This window comes from Triturus cristatus, chromosome 8 (genome assembly GCF_964204655.1).
Source record: "Triturus cristatus chromosome 8, aTriCri1.1, whole genome shotgun sequence".
NCBI lineage: Eukaryota > Metazoa > Chordata > Amphibia > Caudata > Salamandridae > Triturus > Triturus cristatus.
Genome location: NC_140591.1, coordinates 80734345 through 80755557, shown reverse-complemented (window position 1 = coordinate 80755557; position 21213 = coordinate 80734345). Strand labels below are relative to the sequence as shown.

General features: G+C 47.4%; 1 protein-coding gene across 2 annotated transcripts in view; it reads left to right on the top strand.

Annotated features, from left to right (window-relative positions):
• CFAP91 (cilia and flagella associated protein 91) overlaps window positions 1-15943 on the top strand; it is a 587002-nt gene extending 571059 nt beyond the window's left edge. Inside the window, exon 18 of one of the 2 annotated variants that reach the window (XM_085621057.1) lies at window positions 15788-15943. The gene's annotated coding sequence lies outside the window, so the exon portion shown is untranslated. The remainder of the gene's footprint in view (window positions 1-15787) is intronic. The other variant, XM_085621056.1, reaches the window with a different exon arrangement.
• Window positions 15944-21213: the final 5270 nt, after the last annotated feature.

Here is a 21213-nt window from a genome sequence, read left to right as displayed (position 1 = left end):
ATCAGGTCACCGGCGAATGACATGCAGTGCCTATATAGGTGCCACCCGCTGACATCAGTTCTTTTCTTTCCGTGCCATCCTCGCAGATTTGGAGAGAGTACCTCAGTCCAATTTTTGGACTATTTGTTTTGTATATTTTGTCAACCTTTTTTGAGCTTTTTTCTCAGTGTGCAAATAGGGATGACCCCTAAAATCCTGTGGGGTTTAAACACTGTGGTTCCTGTTCCAGGCAGATGTCTGTGACAGACCTCCTGCCTGGTTTGCCTGGAACCGGGCCACAACTCCAAAACCTGCCCGACTGTCGCACGATGAATCCCAAGGTGATTCAGGACCTTGCGCTGACCTCCTTGGACTCTGTGAAGCTGCAGGTCCCGGTCTCATGGAAAGTCCCAGCTCATCATTGCACTCAAAGTCATCAGGTAAGTCCCATAAACAAATCAAAAAATTCACGCTTTTTTGCATTTGGGCACAATGTGTTCTACTCAACCTTGAAAAAGTCTCTGTGACGAAACACATGTCGGCTGCTGTTAGTTATTGGATGCCACGCTTAATCCACACAAACTATTAAAAACATTGGGAAGAATAAATATGACTAACGCATATTTGAACTTTTGAGTACTTTATTACTGCTCGTACGTTTTGACTACATGACTTATTTGTGTGCTTCTGTACCATTCCCCAGAAATCTTGACAGAGATGCTTCAGCCTCTCTGCCCTTTTAATGAATCTCTCAAGGATGTCCTGCTCAGGGCATGGGCTAAGCCCTTTACAGGGGCTCCTGTGCACAGGGCAATTTTCCTCCACCATCGCTCGCTTTCTGGGGACTGAACCGCCCTCACCCAGCAGCCCACCCAGAGAGCCTGGTTGCCCAGGCCTCCATGTCCCAAACCAACCCTCCCACTCCACAGAATAGGAAATCCAAGAAGTTGGACACCGGCAAGAGGATGTTCTCTTCCACCAGTCTTGCTTTGTGATCGGTGAACACTGCGTGCTTCATGGGCTGATATACCCACACAGTTTGAGATTCAGCTGCACAAGTGCTGTCCATGTTCTCAGAGAAGGCAGAGCAATCCTAACCCAGGCTATTACCAATGGCAGGAATGCAGCAAAGTGCACAATAGGCTGCAGACTAGATACGACCGGCTCACTGGGCTGGGCCATTGCATCATCAGTGGCACTGTGTCGCCATGCCTGGTTGAAGTCCACCAGCTTTTCAGGGATGTCCAGGCACCCCTTATGGACATGCCCTTCAACAGCACCCACCTTTCGGTGAGAAGGCAGACTCGGCTCTTGTTGAACTTTAAGGACAGCAGAGCCACTGCTCAGTTGTTTGGCCTCTCCACAGCCCCGTTTCAGCCCCATTCTAGCCCCTCTCTGCCTTTCCCCCCTCTGGTGCTATGGTAAAGGCTACCAACCACTTCCTTTTATGTCCAGCCGCCACAGACTCTCCAACTCTTTCATGGCCACGGATGCGGTTCCCAAAAACCCTTTGGGACTTAAGACCAACAAACAACCAATACTGCCATGCCCCCGGCAGCTGCAGCCTAAAAACCCTTTTACTTTGCACTTTCACCATCACGGGCAACTGGTTGGTGGCAGAGTCAGGAACCAACTGCCCCAATGGCAGTCCATAACCTCGAACAAATGAGCGCTTTAACTTGTGCAGCAGGTTTAAACCCTACTATTCATAGAAACCTCACCATCCGCATGCCCTTTCCATGTCGTGTCAGGAAGTACACGAGATCAGGAAGGTGCTTTCTTCTGTAGCACTTGTTCGGCAAAAAAAAAAAATTATTTAAGTGTATTTTGTTCAATTTCTCTGTCCCCTCCAGAGAAATCCACCAACCCTGGGTACCTTTAGAATCCTCAGGATTTTGGAAAAAAGACGCAAAATTAGCATGGATACCTTGTGTGGACAAATAATTATGGGGGCCTAAGGGTGAACAACCACAAATAGCCAGAAAAAGGCTAGCACGAGGGGGAGGATTAGCAGTGAAAGGTTTAAAATAAAGCATTTTATTCCAAAAAAAGAGAGTTTGAATCTTTAACACTCTCCAGAACATATAATGCAGCCATAGAACCAACCCCTCACTACAGCTGAAGAGCATACAGCTCCAGCTCATAGTAATAGCAAGCTCTCCTTGTGTCATGCATTTAATGACCCAAGAAATATAGTTTGTAAAAAACAAAAATTGTAAATGGGGGTTCTCTGCTCCTTGCCGCACCTCACCACACTTTTGTAACATGGCAGTGCCCCAGGACCAGATTTGGGCACAACAACACAGAAACAAATTTGTAAATAAGCACTTGAGCGTTTATTATGGGGCACTCCTGGCCAGGAGCAGTGAATAATAAATGAGCGGCTCCTGCTGCTTATTCATTATCCATTTTTTAATTTGTTTGTTTATTTTTTGGGTGTCCCATCCAGGACACCTATAGTTTATGTAACGTTGGGGGCCATAAAGGGAGCCCCAAGGCCATTATGATCCCTACCAGCTCTCCAGCCAGCACCCATCTTTAAGCCGGCGATATTAATATTTGTTTATCCATGGGTGCTCTGCAGCAGTCTGGGTCACCTACAACATTTTTAAATGTTGAAGTCTGCAAAGGAGGAACCCCACGGCCCGCATCCTCTGGAGGCTCCGCAGTCAGAAGCCATCCTGATCTCAGGCAGGAGCCTGCTCTTTTGTTTTTTCTCCTACCCGGTGGGAGCAGCTTTTGTGTTTGCTTCCACCAGGTGTAAGCAAAGCTGCGTTCACTGCCTGGGAAAGTGCGGGTAAGGAACTAGGTTTGTATTTCCTGCCCACACTCTCCCGGACAGGGAACAAGACAGTGTCCTGGAAGATGGGGTACCCGGAACACTGCTTCTCTTTGGGCCCCAGGGATGGGGTATTTGGGGCTGCTATGTGGCTCAGGGAGGGGGACACCACAAAATAAATACATCGACCCCAGGGGATGGGGTCCCTGGGGTCTTTAAATGGCTTTGGGAGGGGAGCCACAGGTTGCCCTGCCCAAGTTAATGACATCGGCCCTGAGGAGTGGGGTCACCAGGGCCTTCAAAAGGTTTGAGGAGCAGGCTGAATGCCCCCTCCCCACAAAAATGAATTTGGCCACAGGGACTGGGGTTGCCGTGGACATGAAATGGCTCGGGGATGAAAACCGCACACCCCCTTCCCAATACAAACATCACTGGCCCCAGGAGATGGGGACCTGTAGTGCCTCAGGGAGGGGGGCCACACGTTCCCCTCTCCTCCAAAAATTAAATGCGTTGGCCCTGGTCCACCCTGGGCACTTCTATTTAAAAGAGGCTGGAGCAGATACATGGATTTAAAAAAAAAAATACATTTGTGGTCTCAAAGGGGTCCCCTCTAGGACCCCCTTACCAGGTCTAGGGGGTCAGGGTATCCATACCCTGACACCCATATGTTTTTTCTAATTGTTTATTTAGGACAGAAGACTAAGTTCCAGAGTCCTAAAATGGCGAAACATCGTTGTTGATGTTGACAGCAGCTAATCGGATCTCATTATTATTATTTTTTTTTTTTGTAAACTTTATTTTCAGTTTCTATATTATAAACAATAACACACAACTGGCATCAAATCAGTGTATGCAAGCAGATCGACGACCTTTTTAGCTGCACTTAGGACTACAGGCGGCATCAGGGAGGGAAAGGACTCATGGGGAAAGGAAACTATAACACACAATTATAGCACTAAGAGGAAGGAACCGGGCAAGGCACTGATGCAGGCGGTGAACATCACTAGGGTCGACCCTCTTGTTCCCCGTCCGACCCAGACCCAACGGGCGTGCCCAACCCACTGCCCTCACTGTCTGTTGTGCCCTGTGGGGAGGGCTCCTCTTCTGCCAGCCCAGACGCACACATAATGCGCCAGGCCATTAAGTCGTCCTGTAGATTCTCATCCCTCTGAGTGAGTTGCATGTGGGTTTCCTCTGCCAGGGACCCTTCTCGGACATCTCTAAGCCAAGTGGGTACCTCCGGGGCCCTCTGCCCCATCCAAGTTATCGCCACCCTGCGCCTGGCTAGTACCAACATTAATTGTAGGAATTTATACGAGTGTTTCTTTTTCTTGGGTTTCCGGACTAATGCAAGCAGACAATGCAGGGTTTCGAGCGCCATCCGAAAGGCCTGTAGCTGCAACTATTCGCTCCACCACCCCCACCCAGAATTGTTTGATCAAAGGGCAGTCCCATGCTAAGTGTAGGAAGCCCGCTTTCTCCGCGCCACATCTAGGGCATCCATCTCCCCTATCCCCAGAGATACGCTTCAGGGATAGGGTTAGGTAGGTGCGTTGCATGAAACCGTACGCATGAGGGAGCCTATGCGTGCCCATTGTCTCTGTTCCAGCAGAATGTCGAGATCCGCCTCCCAGGCAGCCCGGGATGGTGGCACCGGGGAAGGGGGTTGAATCCTGTTTCATGGCCTTGTACAGGAGAGAAATCAGTTTACGCCCCTTGCCGCAGGAAAGGAGGATGTCCAAGGTGTGGGTCAGTGGCGGAGCGTCTGGGTACTGGGACCAGGTGACCTTCACCACATCCTGGAGTCCCCGGTAGTGTAGGAATTGTCCCCGTCCACGGCCAAAAGTCTCTTCCGCCTGCTCGTAGGTAAGGAAGGTCTCATTAGGGTAAAGGTCAGCCAGAACTTCGCAACCTCCCTCCCTCCAAGATTGAAAGGACATATATTGCCCCATGTCGATAAAGGGGGCCAGTATCCAGATCGGGATCTCCCTGTGAAAGGGTGCCCTCCGTAAGACCTTCTCAACAAACCGCTGCCATATACCGGCCGTGTGTCGCACAACTTAGGGAAGGGACGTGTCCGCCCCCCTACCCTGCATCAGGGCGACCTGTAGTGTCTGGATGTCTACCCTACCAGAGAGGAGGCGTGTCTCCCAATTGTCTGTGTCTGTAAACCAACGGGCCGCATGTTGTAACTGGGCCGCGTAGTAATATAGGTCGAAGCGTGGAGCTTCGAGGCCCCCCTCCTCGTAGCTGCGGACAACGATGTGAAGAGCTACCCTACTGTGTCGGCCCGCCCATAGCAGGGACATGAGTAACGTATTGAGAGTGCTGAAAACTCGTGGGGGGAGCGGACATAGCGAGTTCTGGAGGACATATAAAGTCCTAGGGAGCATTACCATCTTGGCGACGGCCCATCAACGAGAGTGGTAGAGAATTCCAAAAAGACACTGACCGCTGTAAGGACGTGATTATCCGATCCACATTCCGGGCTAGCACCTGATTGTCCGTCGGCACCACCTGCATTCCAAGGTAACGGAACCCTTCCTGTTCCCAGCGCAGGCCAAGGTCTGGTAGGTCTCCCAAGGACACCGAATCCAGCCCCGCCAATGGAAAGATCAGTGACTTACTGCGGTTAAGTCGTAATCCAGAAACCTCCCCAAACCGGTCTAAGTGTTGCAGCAGTATCGGCAGTGCATACCGGGGAGAGGCCAAATAGAACAAAGCATCGTCCGCATATAGGGAGATAACATTGCACATGTCCCCCACCCTGATACCCCACTGTTCCATATCTGTCCGAACCCGGACAGCGAAGGGCTCTATGGCTAGGGCGAATAGTAACGGCGAGAGGGGACCGTGCGCCCCCAAGATTCACCCTGGCACTGGGGGCCGTATACAAAATGCGAATCCAGCGACAAAAATTGGGACCTAGTCCCACAACACGGAGGACCTCGAGGAGGTAACCTCAATCGACTGTGTCGAACGCCTTGGCGAGGTCAATAGACACCAACACCATTTGCTCCTCCCGACCATGCACCTCATGCAGAATGTGATTCAACTGCAGCAAATTCATAGCCGTGTTGCGCCCCGGTATGAAACCGCACTGGCCGTCTTGGACCAAGTGAGTCATGTACGGCGCCAAGCGTGAGCCCAGGAGCTTGCACAAGATCTTAACGTCCGTGTTGATCATCGTGATTGGTCGATACGATGAAGGCTCGTGGGCGTCCCCTCCCGGCTTCAAGATCATGCATATTTCCTCCAGCGTCATGATCGGCGGGAGAATCCCGCACTCGAAGCCTCAAGATAAACCTGCAATAGGAGTCGGGGAAGCGTACCCTCGAATGCCTGATAAAACTCAGGAGGGAATCCGTCACTACCCGGGGACTTGGCTTTCGGCAGGCACTGCAGAGCGGAGCGTACCTCGCCCAGCGTTAGAGCTTTGTCCAGGTCCTCCTGCGCTGACTTGGGGATAGATTGCAGGGTCAGGTCCCGAAGGTAAGGGATATAAGAGGCCTCGGAAATGGCGGGGTCCACGGCATACACCCGCTGGAGATGAGACTTAGGGACCCGCAGCAGTCCCACTTCAGAGTGGACCAAGCCCCCCGCAGGCTCCCGTAAGGCCACAATCCCTTCCGGGGCTCTTTCCTGTCGAAGAATCCAGGCAAAAAGTCAACCCGACTTATGCCCTTCCCTATGGAGACGCTGCCTGTATTGTGTGAGGGTATATTTATTGAGTCTATCCAGAATATCATGGATGCGTGTCCGAGTGTCATGTTCCCCCTCCCTCGCCATAGTGTCAGGGGCCTCAGAGGTCTGTAGCTCCAAGAGGCGGCTTTCCGCCCCCTGCAGCTCCTGTTGGAGCTGCTTCCGAACCCCGTAGGTGAGGCTCATGCACGCCCCCCTCACCACCGCCTTTAGGGCGACCCATTTCGTGGCTAGTGAGAGATCCCTTTCACCCCAGTTAAGGTCACCGTAGTCAGTTATGGCAGTTTCTAGGTGATGCCTCCCCACCTGGTCCTCAAAAATTTCTGTTGGTAACCTCCAAGTCCGTGGGCGACACAACCAGGCCCCCCAGCTCACCACACACGCCACAGGGGAGTGATCAGAGAGGAATCGTGCCTGATGCGTCACCTCAAGGGACATGGTGGCCTCTGGATTTGCAAGTATGACCCTGTCCAAGCGACTATGTGTATTGTGAGTGGAGGAAAAACAGGTGTACACCTTCTGAGTCGGGTGTCTCTGGCACCAGACATCCTGGGCTCCTATGTTCCCCATGACCTCCCGGAGTTTCGCTGTCATTCGTGGTTTCGTGCCAGCACGGGGTGGGAACCTGTCAAGAATGGGGTCGAGGACACAATTAAAGTCCCCCAACCAAAGTAGCGGTACCTCCAGCTCTGAGACCAGGACCTCCTGCAGGGACTGAAAAAAATCTGGGTCATCTGTGTTCGGTGCATAAGTGTTCAGTATAGCGACATCCCTCCCATCCAGTTTAGCTCTAAGGAGCAGGTACCTCACATAGATGTCAGCTTCCACATAATGGACGGCAAACGGGACCCCGGGGGCCACCCAGACCAGGACCCCCCTGGCATATGTGGAGAACGAAGAGTGGAAAACCTGCCCTGCCATTTTTTCCCCAATTTCTGAGCCCCTTCGTCCGTGAGGTGAGTTTCTTGGAGGCATGCTATCGAGACCTTATGCCTGCGAAGGGAGGACAGGACCCTATATCTGTTGGTGCATGTACCCAGCCCTCTCACGTTCCAACTCAGAAATGTATGCCCCATGTGAGGTGAAGAGACCGGTCCCGCCGTATCCCGCGTCCCATGTAGCCACCCCGATCCCGTGCCCGAAATGCAATACATACGATGCCTAAAAAACCCAACAACCCCCCCCAAGAACACCCTCCCACGAGCAATTTACTGACAACAACAAAATATGCAGCAATGCCCTTCCCATGCTGGTGCCAGGACGTACACAGCCAACCCATGAGCCCAAACGGGCTGAACTACCCAACAAGTGGAGAAGCGAGCCCCCCTCTCCTAAGTCCAGCTCCCGACACAAGCCAGCCGCCCCAAGTCATTATGCAGAGTCTCGGCCCATCTGAGTAAGTGTCCGGGGAACTGCCAAGGAAGAGCAACCGGCATCCCCCACTAATGGTGACAGTGGCAGTCCAGGGACCGCAGGCAAGGCCCCTAAATCCCAGCGAGGGGGGAGGGCAGGCGGCTAGGCATCGGCTCCCCCGCCCCAGCAGTGGGAAATAAAAAAAAAACAAAGGATATCAACTTCCTGAAGGCAGAACTGAGGAGGCTGCAGGTCGGATCTCATTATTAGATCTGTTGTTTCTGTAGTACTACAGCATCTCTATATATACATACATTTTCACCTTTAATTTCTCAAAAACAGACTTATACCAAATAACAACATTATGCTTTCTAGATCTAGCTTTCTGCCAAATTTTGTGTAATTCTATCCAGCCATTTTTTGTATATCACTGTTCAATTCTCCTATGGACAATTACAAACAGCATTGGAAATTTGTGTACAACCTCAAGCGAGGGTGATCCATTTTAGTAGGCTGTACTCATGTAATAACTCTATGGGGCAGGGCAATGTAGGCCTTTCAGCCGAGTGTGACTCAGTTAACTAAAGTGCCCTTGAATTCCACTTAAACGAAACTATAGATGCTATTAACTCATGCCTTGCCTCCAGAGCTCCGGGTCCGGATAGGATCCCTAATGATCTTCAAAAGGCGAACCGATAAGTGTGCGGCCCATTAATATCTTGTCAAAAGCCATACTTTCTGGTATGAGATCCCTGGGGGATTGGACTAACCCTCGGAATTACAGGCCCATTAATCCTGATTGACTCCTTGCAACAGATTTTTTGCAAACAGGTACTCGTACACCTCCAGGACTGGATCATGGAAGACGATATCCTGTCTGACTTGTAGGCGGGCTTTAGATACAATATCAGTATCATCGATCAGGTTTTCTGCTTTACTTGTATTTTGTTTGAAAGGCGGTAGTAATTAACAGGCAAACTCTTTGTTGCTTTACGGACTGCTTATGATTTAGTGCTGAGGGGGGAAACTTTGGATGGTATTAGAAGTAATGTAAATGTTAATTTGATACTTGTATAGCGCACTACTCACCTGCAAGGGTCTCAAGGCGCTTATACGAATACCGCTGTGGAACCCATCCTGGCTTTTTCCTGTGAGGCTTCCACTCCTGGGCACCCCCAAGGTGGAGGCCAGGCATCCTTAGCGTTGTGGGGGCCGTTGTGGAGATTAAGCAAGCTATTGCCCAGAGTTGCAGAGTGGGACTCCATGATTGGAATAGGCACCGAGGCGAGAATTATCAGGTCCGTGGAATTTTTGAGCCCAAGACCCGCCGAGGCGGGGAATTGAACCCTGGTCCCGGGCTAGACCTCTGCATCAGGGTCTGCCGCTCTAATCATTGAGCCACACTTCTCCACGCATCCCTGCAAACTTATTGGACATCTGTCTTATTGGACATCTAGGTGTGATTGCATGCGGACAATCTTGCCCAAGTAAGATGGGGTGATGATGGGCAACTGCTTGAACCCATCATGGTAAACGGGGAGTTAGGCAGGGTGCTTTCTCGGCCCACCATGTTTTCATGAAGAGATCTTTGTCACAGCCAACAAAGACCTCTTCAGGTCGAAACGCGTTCCCGCAAATAAATCATTTGACCTTGGATTTACTGTGTGCGGTTTTGCACTTCCTTTCACAGGGGGAGGCGTACCTGTTTTGCTATATATATATATATATATATATATATATATATATATATATATATATATATATATATATATATATATATATATATATATGCAGTGAACAAGGCGGCTGTTCCCGCCGAAACGCGTCTGTGCCACATTTGGAAATAAATCCTTCTTTGCTGAATCTACTCACGGTGTCGGTGCCTGTTTGTTGGACGCTGTCAGGATCGAAACATATATATACATATATATATATATTTTTTTTTCAATGAAAAAAACATAGGTTTCAGGGGCGTTATAGTTAGCTGGACATTTCACTCGTACAAAACCCTAGAAATTCCCCTGTTATAGTTAGTTCAGCTAACTATAACTTGCGCGCCCGCAATGCACGGCTGATGATGTCACATATTACATCACTCATGACATGGTCAGTGACATCACTGATGGCATCTCAAATGACATCATCCAGTGAATGTGTGTTTTTCTGAAAATTAAATATGTTTTATATATGTATATCTCAAGGTCGATGGAAGAATAAATGGGTATATAAGTGTCTAAATGGATGATTTTATTTTTCTAAAATTGATTGTATAACGGACTGATCAAGTGTATCTTAGTGAATACACGGGTTAGTGAGTAATGTTTAAATATGTAAATATCTGTATCAGTCTCTAACTTTCTGTATAAGTGACTGTATGGGTTGGTGAGTGTCTATATGGGAACAGAGGAGCAGAAAGAAGCCTTGTTGCAAAATCATCCTGCACCCTCAACTTTTTCAGATGGGTACTGGTGGTAACTGAGTCTGACTAACCAGTCCTACTGCCAGTGCTATGTTAAAAGACACTTAGAATACAGTGAAAACACCTACATACACTAGGGAACACTATGCGTTGCGGTACCCCTGTGATTACCATGGCCTCCTTTGTAAGACCCGAGTACATAATAGGGCAGGGGGATTAAAACTACAACTTAAAACGCGCCACAGGGCGCTTTTGCACACTGGTGAAGGGAGGAGGGGGCTGAGCTGACGTGTGCAAACACGCACTCTGGCCGTTTTAAATTGTGAGATTAAGTCCCCTTAAATCCTGAGGGTCCCTGGGGTCCAACTAGCCCACTAGGTACCTCCAGTAAGCGCCACAGAGCTGTGTTGCAGAGAGGTGTAAAAAGGGGCATGGCCTGGACCACCTCTCTGCAACGCAGCGCAGTGGCGCTTACTGGAAGCACCTGGTGGGCCAGTTAGCCCCCAGGGGCCCTCAGGATTGAAGGGGAATTATTTCCCTAACTTAAAATACGTCACAGGGCGTGTTTGCACACGTCACCTCAGGCCCCGTCCCCTCCCTTCTCCACTGTGTAAACACTCCCTGTGTCTGTTTTAAGTTGGGAGATTTAGTCCCCTTGAATCCTGAGGGTCCCTAGGGTCAAACTAGCCCACTAGGTACCTCCAGTAAACGCCGTTGCAGAGAGGTGTAAAAAGGGGCACGTCCTGGACCACCTCTCTGCAACGCAGCGCAGTGGCGCTTACTGGAAGCACCTGGTGGACTAGTTGGCCCCCAAGGGCCCTCAGGATTGAAGGGGAATTATTTCCCCAACTTAAAACGCGCCACAGGGTGTGTTTGCACACAGCACCTCAGGCCCCCCCTCCCTTCACCACTGTGTAAACGCGCCCAGTACTGTTTTAATTTGGGAGATTAAGTCCCCTTGAATCCTGAGGGTCCGTAGGGCCTAACTAGCCTACCAGATACCTCCAGTAAGCACCACAGAGCTTCGTTGCAGAGAGGTGCAAAAAGGGACGCGGCCTGGACCACCTCTCTGCAACGCAGCGCAATGGCGCTTACTGGAAGCACCTAGTGGGCTAGTTGGCCCCCAGGGGCTCTCAGGATCGAAGGGGAATTATTTCCCCAACTTAAAAAACACGCCACAGGGCGTGTTTGCACATGTCACCTCAGGCCACGTCCCCGCCCTTCACCACTTTGTAAACGCGCCCTATGGCCGTTTTAAGTTGGGAGATTAAGTCCCCTTGAATTCTGAGGGTCCCTAGGGTCAAACTAGCGCACTAGGTACCTCCAGTAAGCACCACAGAGCTGCGTTGCAGAGAGGTGTAAAAAGGGGTGTGGCCCCTGAACACCTCTCTGCAACGCAGCTCCCTGGCGCAAATTGGAGGTACCTGGAGGACTATTTGGCCCTCAGTGACCCTCACTATTGAAGGGGAATTAATTCCCCAACTTACAACTCGCCAGGGGGCGCGTTTGCACAATGGTGAAGGAAGGGGGTGGGGCCTGAGGTGACATGTCTGCAAACACGCTCTGTGGCGCGTTGTAAGTTGGGGAATTAATTCCTCTTCAATCCTGAGGTTCCCTGGGGGCCAACTAGCCCACCAGGTACCTCCAGTATGCGCCAGGGAGCTGCGTTGCAGAGAGGTGTTCTGAGGCCACACCCCTTTTTACAACACTCTGCAACGCAGCTCTGTGGCACTTACTGGAGGTACCTGGTGGGCTAGTTGGCCCCCAGGGACCCACAGGATTGAAGATGAATTAATTCCCAACTTAAAACGCACCACAGGGTGTGTTTGCACACATGTCAACTCAGGCCCCGCCCCCTCCCTTCACCACTGTGCAAACGCATTCTGTGGCGCGTTTAAAGTTGGGGGATTAACTCCTCATGAATCCTGAGGGTCCCTGGGGTGCAACTAGCCCACCAGGTACCTCCATTAAGCGCCACAGAGCTGCGTTGCAGAGAGTTGTAAAAAGGGGCATGGCCTCAGAACACCTCTCTGCAACGCAGCTCCCTGGCGCATACTGGAGGTTCCTGGTGGGCTAGTTGGCCCCCAGGGACCCCTTGTATTCAAGGGGAATTATTTCCCCAACTGCAAATGCGCCAGGGGGCGCGTTTACAGAGTGCTGCAAGGAGGGGGCGTGGCCTCCGGCGCGATGCCGGTCTTTTTTTTTTTTTTTAAGAAGGGGGGCTGTGTGGCCCCCATTCTTTTCCTAATATTATTGGCCCTGGGGCCCCATCCCCCAGGGCATGGCCATTTATTTTTTTCAATATCTATTTGGAGGGGGGGCTGCGCTTCGTTTTTTTTTTCTTCGGCTGGATCCGCGGATCCTCCGCGGATTTTGCCGTTTAAAAAAACTGTTTTAAAAATGTTGGTACCCTCTAAGCAGGCCTAGGGGGTCAAAGTGTTTCTACCCTGCCCCCTTTTTGTGTTTTGCGCATTTGTTTTACTGATTTCTTGTGCCTCGGTTCTACTGAGGCACAAGATGGCTGCCAACACTTCCTGGTTTGGAGTGTTGATAGCCAATTAGCATGCAGCTCGTGATTGGGAGGGTCCGCGGATCCTCGCGGCCATAGATATATATGTGTTTTTACTTTTGATGTTCTCAGCAACTACTGAACGGATTTACACCATTTTAAAAAACGGGTTCCACCTGAACCAAGGGCTACCTTTTTGTCAAATTTGGTGTAATTACGTTCAGTAGTTCGGGCTGTAGCCATGTCTAAAGTTTCCTATTGGAAATTGCTTGGGGAAAACACGTTTTGGGACCCCCCTTTTTTCTCGGCCCCCGCTTGTCGAATCACCCCAAAACTTTCAAGATAGGAGCGGACCGGAGCGCCCCACGAGTTTTGAAAATTTCGCGAAGATTCGTCAACCGGCGCCAAAGGTATTGGGAATAGAATGTTGCGAATTTCCTATGGAAAATAGGTCCTAACTATAACTATCTACTGGCGACCACCAGTATATTATATATATATATATACATATATATATATATATCCATCTGAGAAGAAAGCCTAAGGTGGAGACGCCACACAACAGTAGGTTGAACAGCCTTTAATGTGAGGAAACTGGTTGCGAAAGTGACAGTCCTTTCTCACTTCATGTAGAGCCCAACGCATTTCGAGCAGTCCTGTGCTCTTGTTCACGGGCGGAAAATGCGGCAAACATCCCGGCAATGAAAGGAACCCATGATAAGTTATAGCAAGTCCCGCCCAAGTGGGCGTGTGCATCAAGCATGAGGGTGCTTGATGTTCCTTTCAATAATATCACAGTGGATGCCATGGTGTGCCCTAATATTAAAACAAAGTGTTCCCCCAGTGGGTCGAGTACAGACTGCCAAATTCCATCAAACAGTCCGTAAAACTTCACTCACACTGGCCCTTCTGTTCCACGGTGCTCGAAACTTCAAAGCATCCGGACCGCACCACTCGCGGCAGGGCGTCTCCGCGACCTAGGCTAGGCCGCTAAATATCCATCAAAGAAGAAAGCCTAATGTGGAGACGCCACACAACAGTAGGTTGAACGTCCTTTAATGTGAGGAAACTGGTTGCGAAAGTGACAGTCTTTTCTCACTTCATGTAGAGCCCAACACGTTTCGAGCACTCCTGTGCTCTTGTTCACGGGCGGAAAATGCGGCAAACACCTATGGTTTTTTCAGTGAATATATATATATATATATATATATAGATATATATAGATATATATATATATATATATAGATATATATGTAAATATAAGTACCACAGTTTCCACTTGAACTGCTGAGCTCTTGCAGGAGGGTGCTCGGGCGTGATCGTGGCCTTACAACAAATTTAGAACTCACAGTTCAAAAATGAACAATCCAGAGCACTCCAATGGGTTCGCCATCAGCGATTTAATAATTTGCCAAACAGGCGCGTTTTGGCAACATTGCCTTTGTCAATGTTGGCTAAAATGAAGGCTGACAAGTTCAAGTCTTTTAAATGCATCCTGAATGCTCCTGGAGAATGACATGTGGCAACTGAAGGAGGACTGCAACAATCATCATAAAATAATAAATTTTCCTATGGCCATTCCAGCGTATAAATCACACATTTGTTGCTCCAGTACTCGTAAAACATGAACTCGTAAATCTGTAAAGTAAAGAAACAAGTGTTTAAATACGCAATTCACCTAAAATAGGTACGAGTCATGTTAAGTTGGTACGGTGGTGGCCAAAGCTAAGCAGTTCTCCCACAAATTACACCCCAGTGGGCTGCCACCTTTTATTCCACAGGAGTCCATGTACTTCATAATATAAATAACTATCTATCTATCTATATATATTCTCTCCCCCTCGCACTGAGTATGATTAATTTTTGCACATAAAGTTCCTCATCCTGATTTAAACCTTTTGGGGTAAGAGTTCTCATTGATAGTATATACTTTGATTCTTTTTGTCTTAAGAGTTTTTCCCGATTGCCACTTCTTTCTAATGCTGGTATTTGTTCAATAGCATAATAGTGTAGATCATCCCAGTTGCAAGTCATAAACAGTGTGAAACAATGATTTCAGCATCCAAAATATGCAACACGTAGTGTAAAAGCAACAATGAAGCTTCAACTTTAAGCAGAAAATAAGAAAAGTAGAATGGAAAGAACTCAGCTCACTAGCGGGCTATAAAATGGAATGAAGCACATTAAAAACAATAAAGGAAGGATGAAGGCGTATACAAGGAACTGGGATGGATGGAAAATAACATGTCTGAAAAATTTAAAAATAATAATTTTGCAAAACATTTTATATTTATATTTAAATGACATTCGCACATAAGTACCCTGGCACTTTAACTAGAGGTTGTTACACCCTGTAGAAATGACACACTGTTACTTTATTATCTCCATGACTACATGTTCCAGCATGCAATGGGGCACAACAGGAAATTAAATGAGTACTGGAAATAAATAATGCCCAAGGAAAAATGTTGCACATCCCGTGATCAAGGTCCGAGGTGAAGACCGAAACACGCTGGGTATTGTAATTGTTCTTGCATAAATAAAGTAAAATTGTGGCAGATTCCCTGTCAGTGCTTTCCTAATTAATCATACTCAGTGCAAGGAGGATAGAATAATAACCACCTTGCCCTGCCAGTGGACACGCACCATCCATATGGAGAGTGCTGTATCCGTCCTTAGAGACCGAAATATCATGGATATATATATATATATATATATATATATATATATACACATACACTGTAAATAAATGTAAATAAATGTGGACGTGTTTTTAAAATTGCACGCTTACTGATGGCCAGATCTATTGGTCTAGCCAATGCTTGTGTAAAAAAAGTTTTAAAACTATATAGGCATTCCTCCATTATGTATTTATTAAGTAAAAGATAGTTAGTTACATTGACAATGGTGGGTTGTGTTGACCATGTATTACATTTTAGAATGGTGTATTATAAGAGCAAAATGTAAAATGACAATACTACTTTATATCAACATATTACATATTTAATTTTCAAGAAATTAACAAAGTGTATGTTTTTTCTTTCAGCTCTCTGGATTATACAGCTGGATTATTCATTCAGTGTGCCGGTAGAGTTGAAAATGCATCAGGAAACCGAAATGTCTTATTTTTGTATATGAAGCAAAATAGATCTATATGTAATATTATTTTAAGAAATAAAAACTGAAATATTGGTGGTACTGTATGAATTGCTGTGAAGCACTACTGACTATAAAAGAAACTATTACTTTAGTCATGCAAGTCTTCTTGAACTTTCTGAGGAAGTTCTGGTGGCAGAGTGAGGCTGTGGTGGAGGAACTCTATATTCCTGACATACTGTTAATGATATCACCAGATAAAGTTGTAATACACAGGAGGGCACTACTGTTCCAAGGTACAGAGGAGAAGGAGGAAACATAAGCAACAATTAATAATAGGATTTTCACTGGTGGCCCGGTGAACGGTTACAGAATTTGTGCAGCACTCTTAGAATCTGAGGTACACAAGATCGGAGGCTCATATGTCATGGAGTGAGGAAAATAAATATTGACTGGAAAGTTCTTGTGGATGGTGGGCAGGGATCGATTCTGAATTATGTTATACAGATTTGAAGAGCCTCCATATTACCCTGGCAGGTATCCTGGCACTTGAGAAGGAGAAAGATCTGGACCTTTATGAAGTGTTTTAGTGGAAGAGCCATGTTTCAGTATGTTTCATGATTCGAGGAGCGAGCTGACAGCTCTGATGTGGTAAAGGAGCTTATTCCAGGCTTTGTGGGCAACATAGGAGAATCAGTGACCTCCGCCTTTCGCTCACCTGTTGCGGTAGTCTGGACCTCGGTTGTGTAAAGTTTTGTAGATGTGTGTGAGGAGTTTAAATAGAGAGCACTTATGGGTTTGTAGCCAGTAGAGGTCTTTGAGGTGGTTGGCTATATGAGCGCAGTGTGGTAGATTGAGTGGGAGTCTGGCAGCTGTGTTCTTTACTACTTGGAGTATTTTTGTAAGCTGGGCTATGGTGACTACATAGAGGGTGTTGCTATAGTCGAGCCTGCTGGTTACAAGGTTTTGCGTTACAAATCTGCAGGTGTCTAAAAGGAGCCATTTGATCAGTTTTAGGGAATAGAACCAGGTAGACGTGACCACAGTGACATGGTTGGACATAGAAATGTGTCTGTTGATCACAATGAACAGGTTCCTGTGGCATTGGAGGGGTAAGGACTTAGTCCTAGCTCAGAGGTCCACCAGGCTGAGACCAGGGAGATGTGTCTCTGCAAAATAATATCACTTTGGGTTTTTCGTTTTTGAGTTTAAGGCAGTCTACTATCTGGGACTTTCAACTGCTGAAGTTCCCTTGGGTGGTAAGAGTGTTTTGTGTTAGGGTGAGGTTGAAGTGTGTGTTGTCAGCCTAGGCGATAATGCGAAACGGAGGGGATGGTGCTTGCGGGGGTGAGCATGTAGACGTTGAACAGGGTGGAGCTCATGAAGCAGCCTTGGGGAACGCAGCTGATCAGATTGGTGGTGTCAGACATGTAAGGGGCTAGATTGACCAATTGGGTGCATCAGGAAATGAAGGACCTTAGGCATAGTCGCCCCAGGCCACAAATTCTGGCCTTGTGGGGACTTTGGATGAGGATGGGGTAGGAGACAGTGTTGAATGTTGCTGATAGGTCTATTAGAATGAGGGCTGGTGTGTCACCTTTGTCCATGAAGAGGCAGATGTCGTATGTGGCTAGGATGAGGGCTGTCTTGGTGCTGTGATTGGGTCTGCAGCTCGATTGTGAAGGGTCTAGGTCGTGGTTATGTTGAGGTGGTTGGACAGATGGGTGTTGATGTGCTTCTCCAGGACTTCGGCTGGGTAAGGAACGAGTAAGATTGGCCTCTAGTTGGCTATGATCAGGAGGTCTGCTGTAGGTTTTTTGAGGAGTGATTGGTTGGTAGCATATTAATTGGAGTAGGTTTAGAGAGAGATAGGTTGAAGATTGGTGTGAGAACTGTGCAGATGGGGTCGAGAACTTTGGTGAAGATGTAGTGTAAAAGTAAAAAAGTAGGGAGATAACCCTATGATTTACACAGGGACGGGGTATACCAGTAAACTAGAAAGACTCAAAATCCCTGTAGTGTAGTATCTAAAAGGACAGATCCCTCTCTCAGCACAAGGACTAGTATAGTATTCTTTCTTGTTGAAATATCAATTCCCCTAACACTATCTATATCTAAAACAAATTATAATTCACCACAATTTCCAGTATCACAGTAAGGATGTCACAGCACTTTTCATCACACACACATTACACAGAGACGATCAAACATATATGTGAAGCCAAAGGACTAAAACTATAGGAATCACATGTCATCCATACTGGTAGGCCGTATAGTTTAGGAGTGCTTGGTGTAGAGAAGCACAAACTCAGAATCGAAAAAAAAAAAAACAGCATAGTTGGGAGTTTCTTTAATAATAAGAATCGATTTCTACCCAAATTAACCCCTTTTGCAACATTAATATGTGCTCTAATGTATACTTTGCAGTGTGTATGCAGTTCTATGATGAAAGTTAATACCTCACTGTTCTATATTAGGACTTTAAGCTTTTAATTGCAAGTAACAAAAGGATGTCTTTTAAAAGCAGTAACCTGCTGATCTATTTACATTATATGCACTCTGTAATCTATATGGTACATGTTCTTTGCAGCAGGCATATTAATCCTCTACACTTCCTTCACATAAGTCAAAACATCAACTATACAAAACTCCAATCCTTCTCCAGGAAGAACATTAATCACAGGAGCTAACTTGACATTTTTGTGAGGCCTGGTGATTACCGGAGGAAAGGAATTCGGCAGCAGGTGCTTTAAAAACATAATAAACGTTCAAACACTGTTCCCCCTGGAAGCCAGCTCCCCGTGCGGTGGCACCGGTCACACCACGCTAGAGCCAACTATGCCTCCAACCTCACCTGCCACTCCTGACCCTCCCTCACCCGTGTTCCACTTATTGTTGGTACAACTCCCCGTCAACCAAACAACAGCCCTCTTCCCTCCTCCCACCCGCAATGTGGAGAAGTCATCACTCTGCCCGGTCTTCATGAGAGACGCCAAGCAGAGGTGAGAGGCACCATGCCCGGTGCTGCTACCAGCTCCTTATAGGGCCTGGGAGTAATTCAGGGCAATCCTGTGCCCTCCTGTAAGCAAGGAGCTGGTGATAGGACTTATAGCAGAGGCCGGTGCATCTTGCTGGTGGCTTTGGCATTAGGTGTGGCTTGCGGGGGCTGGGGAGGCTAAGGGGGTGGATGAGAAGAGAGATTCAGAGGGACACCAGCCCCTACTTAAATACAGGCCTGTGGCATGGCAGCCCTGAGGCTAGCAGCCTTTAGCCAGGAAAGGTGGTCCGCAGTGAGCCAAGTGACCAGCACCCCTAAGGCACACAAAGCCCTGAGCCTCTCAGGCAGTGTCAAACGCCAGTAAAGAACCACAGACCCAGGCTCAGCAGGCTGAGAAAAAAGGCTGATTCTGTTTTGGGACGCTTGAAAGCAGCTTAACAAGTTTACATAAACTTGAGCCAGTAGACTTAGCTTCTTGCACAGAATAGTATTGTCTCTTCAAAATAAAACAGCCACGTTCAAAAATAACTTCGTACCGCCAGTCGCGTGAAAATCCAAAGTACATAAAAATTGTCTTTAAGGGAGAGATTCCCGAAATTAGTAGTCTGTCAACGTGTTCGTCAAGGCAAGTAAGTAACATCCATTATAGTAGAAACGAAGCGTCCGAGCGGCCTGGCGGCATCAATTCCGTGTGTAGGTGTGTCTGGACACACCTACATACGAAGTTATTTTTGAACGTGGCTGTTTTATTTTGAAGAGACAATACTATTCTGTGCAGTCCGACTGACCCTGTATTGACCCTACCGGGTTGGAATTATCACCGGTAGTGGGCATCTACTGCTAGTTTGGCATTAGCTTCAGCCCTGAAGATTCGTGGTTCACACTTCCCACGATGAAACACGTGTCGGCTGGTTATGCTCATTAAACGGAAATTTCTAATCATTTATGAATGTTTTCTTTGTTGCATTGCTCTTACCTGTATCGACCAGTGACTATATAATTGTATGTGTGCACAGGACCGGTCTTTTGCTCAGTTTGAGGTCAAAATTTCTTTGGCCTTTACAATTTGAGGGGTTTAGGGGTTTCCCCTCCCTGTTTTGCACCATACAGATATTGTAACTCAATATACCTACGTTTATCAGCAGAGCGCCACTACTTCCCAACATTTGAATACCCTGTTCTTTGAATTTTGCCAGACTTAGCTTCTTGCGTCTGGCTTCTGCAGCTCGGTAGTTCCACTAGCAGTACTGGAAATGCAGAAATTATTAGCTGGGTCTCACTTACCATCAACGAAAGCCCTCGCAACTTGTGTAATACCCAGGTCAGCCCTTTCACAGCTCAAGGAGGTGCAATGGTGATGGAGGTCTCACACATTACCAAGGGCAACAATCTTGCTTCTTATCTACCTCAAGTGCATATAAGCCCCTTTGACTTCTTCCTCCATGATCATCCTCGCACTGTGGGGAGTTGGATCCATTTTGTCCCTACCTGTCTGAAAGGCCATTACATGGGATCACTGGGTGTTGCAGATATTTTTCAAAGGTTACACTCTATTCTTCACATTCTGTCACCAGTGCCCTCCAACCTGCAAAATGCCCCACCTGCTTTCATACTGTATGTACGCCATGCGACCTTTATTCTGCAGGAGCATCAATCCTTTTTGGCAAACGGGGCCAAAGAGGGGGTCACAGAGGTGGAAAAAACGCAAGGGTGTTACTGCTACTCCTACTATTTGTTGGACCCTTAAAAGGGTGAAGCGCTTCATCCTTTTAACGCCTTCTTGTTTGAGAAAAGATTGAGAATGCTGACTTTAACCCAGATCCTCTCTGCCATGTATCTGGGGGATTGAAGGGAGTCTTTGGAATTGCAGGACACCTACATTCATGTGTCAGTCATGCAGTCTCACAGACGCTACGTTCGGTTCATGGGGTTTTGGAAGCATTTTCAGTACATAGTTATGTCATTACACCTCACCTTGCCCTTTGGGTGCCTGCGAAGCTGATGACTGTTACACTGCTCCATTTTTGCAGACCTCCAAATAGGTCACCCAGCAGGGTGTGAGGTACTAGTAAGGAATCACAGGCCCTGAACACTGCAGTGTCAACCATTGATAGGAAACCACATGCACTTCTGGAAGCCAAAATAAGCAATCAGATCAGCCAATGAAGTCACATAAATGTATTAACTAGAACACATTCAAAAGTGCTCTCTGTTTATATTTGCTGTTTGAAGTATGTACAAAGGGTTCGCTAAAAATACCGGCTTTAGGTGATCTTACTTTATTTTTGTACCGGCTTGGACATTAAAATACAGGTGGCAAACCGGTCAAGTGGCAATGCTAAGTGAAAACAATGTAAATATATACAAAACATAAAAGT